The sequence below is a fragment of the Penaeus chinensis genome, chromosome 6, assembly GCF_019202785.1.
Source record: "Penaeus chinensis breed Huanghai No. 1 chromosome 6, ASM1920278v2, whole genome shotgun sequence".
Lineage (NCBI taxonomy): Eukaryota > Metazoa > Arthropoda > Malacostraca > Decapoda > Penaeidae > Penaeus > Penaeus chinensis.
The window spans coordinates 14,320,622-14,328,095 of NC_061824.1; positions in this window are offsets into that span (position 1 = coordinate 14,320,622).

A 7,474-nucleotide genomic window follows, 5' to 3' on the forward strand; every position below is an offset into this window, starting at 1 on the left:
TCCATTGTTAGATCTTGGTTGTAATCAAAGTCATCTCCTGTGGCAAAGTGAATTGGTTGCAGCTCAGCCGATTCCTTGATGGGCAGGAATGCGTGATGATAGTTTGCTGAGCTGCTTGTATGAGAGAACTGTCTGGCGAGTGCATTAGCAATGTCTCTAGGTGAATCGATATTCTTGCCCTTTTCAATGATGTCATTTATTTTGAATGATGTTTTTTTCTTATTGATTTTATTGATTGTGGACCAAACCTCTGATATTTTGGTATTGCTATTTATTGTAGAGACAAAGCTCCGCCAGGAGTCTCTTTTTGCTTGTCTAATTACTCTACGAGCCCTAGCTCTTGCTTGTTTGTAATTGCAAAAGTTCTCATTTGTGATGTTATTTTGGAAAAGCCTGTAGGCCTTATTGCGTCGGCACAGCGCCCTGCGGCAATCTGGTGTCCACCATGGAACTCTATGCTTAACGCTATCTGTCGAAGTTTTAGGAATGGATAGCAAAGCTGCTTCTATAATCGAATTCTGAATATTGTTTACTTTATCATTAATGGTTTCTCCAACAAGTTCGAGCTTGACGCTCCTTGTGAAGGCGACCCAGTCTGCTCTTTTTACGTTAAATTTAGGCGCTGAAGGCGTTCTCACTGTGTCGCATGAATATTCAATCAAAATAGGAAGATGATCGCTTCCCAACGAGTCGTCAATGGTGTGCCACAGGCACTTGGCTGCTATTGATGAAGAGAACAGTGATAAGTCAATAAAGCTCAAATTACCGGTATTATCGTCCACCCGCATTCAGAAGGACTAAATCAGACTCGTTAATCAGCTTAACTACTTGCTAACCTCTACCAATCCACCCGTAGGGAACCCCATACCGTATGATGAGCATTGAAATCACCTAGAATTACTTTATTTTGTGGCAGACGTTCCTGAAGAGCAAAAAGCTCATCATAGATTATCACTTTATCAGGCGACTAAAAACTGAACATATAGCTAGATACGTGCCATTAAATTTTACTTTGCATGCGACAAACTCCAAAGTAGAATCAATAGTCACTTCTGTAATAGGGAGGTTTTGGTGGATGTACATGGCGACTCCGCCTCCACCCCTACCCTCACGATCCTTCCGACATAAATGGTAGTTCCTGAGCGATACGACCTCGTCAGAGACGAGGTTTGTCAAATGAGTTTCTTGGAGAACTATGATATCGGGAGCATAGGACGAGGCTAATAATTTAAGGTCATTTACTATAGATCTAATACTTCGACAGTTCCATTGTATAATGGTTGACGCGGTGATTACGTTTTATGGGGTTTGGAAGTGCCTTGTCTACCAGTTTTTATTTTCTTTTTATGGGAGGGAGGCGCCTCCTCTCCCTCGCTTCCCGGGAACCTCTCACGGGATGGTTTGGTGACAGAAGCCTCCATGTCCTGCACCTCCTGGCGAGGGAGACGACTGACAGACTGCGACCTGCTTCTCTCTCGAGAAACCGATCGCGAGCCAGACGAAGTCCTCACAGGAGTAGCCCGGACGGGAAGGTGCGCTCCGGACTGTGATTCGGTGTCAGCCTTCTTAATATGTTTAGGCTGGGTTGATGCAGCCATTTGATCGACCAATTTTGTCAGTTGATAAACTTTAATATTTAAATCTTTAACGGTTTGTTTGAGTTCGGCAATTTCCTTATCCTTAGCTGCAAGCTGTTGACTGACATCACTTGTACTAGGGGTGTTGCTAGTTACCGCTGCAGCATAGGAGTCCAGTTTTCGTTTGCACATTCCCGTCCTTCTTGGTTATACAATGAACGTCCACTACGTCTTGGTCCTTCATGCTCTCAAGAATTTCACTTTCTTCCATCGTCCTCAAATCCCTGTGAAAGATTACTCCCTTACAGGTATTTGGGCCAATAGGAATAGTTACTTTTACTCGAAGATCATGAATTTGCATCAGCTTAAGTAAATCCTTAATCTGGGAGTTGTATTGTACTTTTACAAGGAGGCTTCCATCTCGCAATTTTTAGACAAAATCAAAATCGCCGTCCACTTGACCATCAAGGACCTTTTTGATGATAAAGGGGTTCACGTCCAAAAGCGACTGATTTTCATTCACGCATTTTACATTCGCGAACCTTGCATTCTGGGTGGGGATTTTGAAAAGTGGTCTTCTCGTCTTGTCATTAGTCGGGGTTCCGTTGTTTGTCATCAGATTAGTCGTAGAAGGGTCTTTAGTCACCCCTCCTCCTTGAGGAGGAGAAGGGGTAGCCGGGGTGTCACTCATCCTGGGTATCGGACCAGGTCCGACCCCTTTCCTCAAAAACGTAGTCCTGAAGGGACAAAAACCTCTTAGCTTTTGTTATCAACCTAACAGCAATAGCTAAGAGAGTAAAGCAGTTTTTCGTCCTCTACCCCCCCAGTGGAAGCCTGATTGCGTTCTCCAGTACCACAGAGGGATCGAGTTATGTGTGGGACACTTCCTTACCGCCGAACTTGCCTAGGCGAAGGACGGTAATTCAATGCCCACCCTCCAAGCGAATACGGGAGTTCACGAGGAACTCCGGTAGGCTCAGGAAAGTCACATTAAAAGGAAAAGAAATCAGGACTAAAGAAAAAGTGCGCCCAAATGACGCCCCAGACTACTGGGCCTCCCTACCCAGGGGTCAAAGCCACAAGGGCTACCCTGGTGTAGAAGAGAGTTGCGGGTCTGGGGTGGGGTGCTGACTACTACTACTGTAGCCTCGTGTCACCTGGAAAAACAAAGCACTGAAGGTGCTGGCAAAGCACAACAAATGTTCTGCAATTACAGGATTTTACTTTACTTCAATTTACGTTAAGAAAAACTCAGAAACAACAATGTCAAACGAGACAAGAGGCCCCGGGCTCCAGGGTAGCTCAAGTGGCACAACACTTATTAGTTTGTTGCTACTGCGTTGGACAAGGTGTTCTTTCTTCTTCTTTGTTGGATTTCTTGGCTATCAACCAGCGGCATGTGGCCAAGGTTATTAAGCCAATGGATCCTATTTAGTCTATCAATCTATATAAGGTCATAAAGTTTTGTCTCCCTTAAAAAAGTGATTACTCTACTTACTATTTTTTCATTGTCTGATAAAAGGTTTGTTGTTGTCAGGGGTAAGTTTTTAATTCTGAAATAATTGTTTAGTGTTTGTCTATGGATTTGGTAATGGCGGCAGGATATTAGGATGTGGTTATTGTGAGAAGGTTTGTGCAATGGGGGCACTGTGGAGGGAATCTTTTTTCTAGGTATGGAGTGAGGTGGGTTATCCTTGTGGCGTTGAGTCGTAGGCGTGCCACAAGGTGTTGACTCAACAAAGTCTGAAACACGAGTGTGATAGCACTACTTTTCTTTTCTTTCTTTGTTGGATTTCTTGGCTATCAACCAGCGGCATGTGGCCAAGGTTATTAAGCAATGGATCCTATTTATTCTATCAATCTATATAAGGTCATAAAGTTTTGTCTCCCTTAAAAAAAGTGATTACTTTACTAATGATTTTTTCATCATCTGATGAGATGTTTATTAATGTGAATTCTTTGTTTTTCATTCTAAGGTAATTTTTTAATGGTTGTCTATGGTAGTTTGGGCAGATTGTTAGCAGGTGATTAATGGTGAGGATGGTGGTGCATTGAGGTCACTGTTTTTTTTCAATATAGGGAGTGAGGTGGGTAATTTTGGTGGCATTGACCCTGAGGCGGGCCAAGACCACCTCCTCCCTTCTTTCCTTCCTGTGGGCTGTGTCCCACAGTTCTATGGTTGGTTTTAATTTGTTTGTGAGTTGGAGGTTGGTCCACTCACTTTGCCGCAGGAGATGTATTTTTGCTTTTATAAGAGAAACAAAACACCTGAGATCTGTACGAACTATGGTAGTGTCCAGATCGCCAGTTGACCCGGCTGATTTGTCAGCCTGTTTATTACCATGGATACCAGAGTGACCTGGTACCCATATTAGCTTGATTGATTTGTTGGCACCGTGTAACTTACGAATGATATTACCCAGCAATTCATTTTTTGTGGTTTCTAAGGATTTAATAGCTTTAAGTGAACTTAATGAATCTGAAAAAATAACTGTTCTATCGTGGGTCGTCGATAGTGCAAAACCAATGGCTTTATCAATGGCAAAAAGTTCAGCAAGAAAAATCGATGTATGATTGGGCAGTCTGAACTTTAGTTCACATTCAGTCGACCATACACCCGTACCCACACACTCATCTGTCTTGGAGCCGTCGGTATATATATGAAAAAAGGGAGATGTTTAACAAGGATTTCTCTGAACCTCTGGCGTACCTCACCCTCCGGCGCCATGGCCTTGGCTGATGGAAGCCAGGATTCCATGATAGAAAAATTGGGTGTTTCCCATGGCGCTATATTTGACTTAACCAGGGTATCGATGATAAAGAGATCTATACCGACTTTCTCGACAAGGTCGTGGAGTCTCGTGGCAAAGGGCCTAGAGCCTCCATTGCCATTAGGGTGGCTCGGGTCTCGAGCCACCTTTGCGGCATAGGTCAGTGCTAACTGGCCGCGTCTGAGTCGGAGGGGAGGTACTCCTGACTCCACCTCAAGACGCTCGATCCGAGTACATTTTAGGGCTCCAAGACACACACGCAAACAAGCATTCTGCACAGCATCCAAACCTTTCAAACTTGTTTTCGATGCCGAGCCATACACGATTGACCCATAGTCTACTTTAGACCGAATCAGGGCTTTATATACCATTAGCAAAGACTGTCTATCAGCTCCCCATTTATTACCAGAAATGCACTTTAATAAATTTAGTGCTCTTTGACATTTATTCTTTAACTGACCAATGTGGTCTTTCCAACTGAATCTACTATCAAAAAGTAGCCCAAGAAATCTTGCAGAATTTTGAATAGGTATTGGATGGTTGTCTAGAGTTAGCCTGGTGTTCGGCTTTCTCCTACGTGAAAAAAATTACCCCAATACTCTTTCTAATGGAAAACTTAAAACCCCACTGGAGGGCCCAGTTATGAGTCATATCCAGTGCCAATTGGATGTGATTTGCTGAGAATTCTGCATTATTGCTGGAATGCCATAATGCACAATCATCAGCGTACAGTGAGTATTTAAGATTCCGAGGAGGAGCTGGTAAGATATCATTGATCATACATATAAATAATGTTGGTGACAAGACACTTCTTTGTGGGACCCCGTTTGCCTGGACAAAAATGTCCGAAAATGTGACATTGCCAGACAATAATTTGACTGAAAACGTTCTGTCAGAAATGATTTTTTTAATAAAACAAGGCAAGTTTCCACGTAATCCGAAAGCATAAAGTTTTCTGAGTAGGCCATATCGCCATGTCATGTCGTAGGCTTTTTCTATATCTAAAAATACTGAAATCAAAAAATCTTTTTTGGCAATTGCCTCTTGGATATGACTGTCCAGCTTTACTAGTTGATCGAGAGTTTGGCGTCCCTTTCGGAAACCGCACTGCTCGTCAACTAGTAAATTACTGGAATTTAAGAAATGCAATAGCCTACTGTTAACAATTCGTTCCATGACCTTGCATAAGCAACTTGTCAACGCAATTGGGCGGTAGGAGATGGCAAATCTGGGATTACCCCCTCCTTTCAATATGGGAATGATGTGGGCGAAGTGCCATGAGTTTGGAAAAGTGTGGCTTTTCCAAATTTCATTGTACACTTCTAGCAACTTAATCATGGCATCATGATTAAGATACTTTATCATCTCATATCGAATCTCATCGGGGCCTGGGGATGTTCCTCTACAGGCTTCTAGGGCTCGGACAAGCTCATCCATTGTTAGATCTTGGTTGTAATCAAAGTCATCTCCTGTGGCAAAGTGAATTGGTTGCAGCTCAGCCGATTCCTTGATGGGCAGGAATGCGTGATGATAGTTTGCTGAGCTGCTTGTATGAGAGAACTGTCTGGCGAGTGCATTAGCAATGTCTCTAGGTGAATCGATATTCTTGCCCTTTTCAATGATGTCATTTATTTTGAATGATGTTTTTTTCTTATTGATTTTATTGATTGTGGACCAAACCTCTGATATTTTGGTATTGCTATTTATTGTAGAGACAAAGCTCCGCCAGGAGTCTCTTTTTGCTTGTCTAATTACTCTACGAGCCCTAGCTCTTGCTTGTTTGTAATTGCAAAAGTTCTCATTTGTGATGTTATTTTGGAAAAGCCTGTAGGCCTTATTGCGTCGGCACAGCGCCCTGCGGCAATCTGGTGTCCACCATGGAACTCTATGCTTAACGCTATCTGTCGAAGTTTTAGGAATGGATAGCAAAGCTGCTTCTATAATCGAATTCTGAATATTGTTTACTTTATCATTAATGGTTTCTCCAACAAGTTCGAGCTTGACGCTCCTTGTGAAGGCGACCCAGTCTGCTCTTTTTACGTTAAATTTAGGCGCTGAAGGCGTTCTCACTGTGTCGCATGAATATTCAATCAAAATAGGAAGATGATCGCTTCCCAACGAGTCGTCAATGGTGTGCCACAGGCACTTGGCTGCTATTGATGAAGAGAACAGTGATAAGTCAATAAAGCTCAAATTACCGGTATTATCGTCCACCCGCATTCAGAAGGACTAAATCAGACTCGTTAATCAGCTTAACTACTTGCTAACCTCTACCAATCCACCCGTAGGGAACCCCATACCGTATGATGAGCATTGAAATCACCTAGAATTACTTTATTTTGTGGCAGACGTTCCTGAAGAGCAAAAAGCTCATCATAGATTATCACTTTATCAGGCGACTAAAAACTGAACATATAGCTAGATACGTGCCATTAAATTTTACTTTGCATGCGACAAACTCCAAAGTAGAATCAATAGTCACTTCTGTAATAGGGAGGTTTTGGTGGATGTACATGGCGACTCCGCCTCCACCCCTACCCTCACGATCCTTCCGACATAAATGGTAGTTCCTGAGCGATACGACCTCGTCAGAGACGAGGTTTGTCAAATGAGTTTCTTGGAGAACTATGATATCGGGAGCATAGGACGAGGCTAATAATTTAAGGTCATTTACTATAGATCTAATACTTCGACAGTTCCATTGTATAATGGTTGACGCGGTGATTACGTTTTATGGGGTTTGGAAGTGCCTTGTCTACCAGTTTTTATTTTCTTTTTATGGGAGGGAGGCGCCTCCTCTCCCTCGCTTCCCGGGAACCTCTCACGGGATGGTTTGGTGACAGAAGCCTCCATGTCCTGCACCTCCTGGCGAGGGAGACGACTGACAGACTGCGACCTGCTTCTCTCTCGAGAAACCGATCGCGAGCCAGACGAAGTCCTCACAGGAGTAGCCCGGACGGGAAGGTGCGCTCCGGACTGTGATTCGGTGTCAGCCTTCTTAATATGTTTAGGCTGGGTTGATGCAGCCATTTGATCGACCAATTTTGTCAGTTGATAAACTTTAATATTTAAATCTTTAACGGTTTGTTTGAGTTCGGCAATTTCCTTATCCTTAGCTGCAAGCTG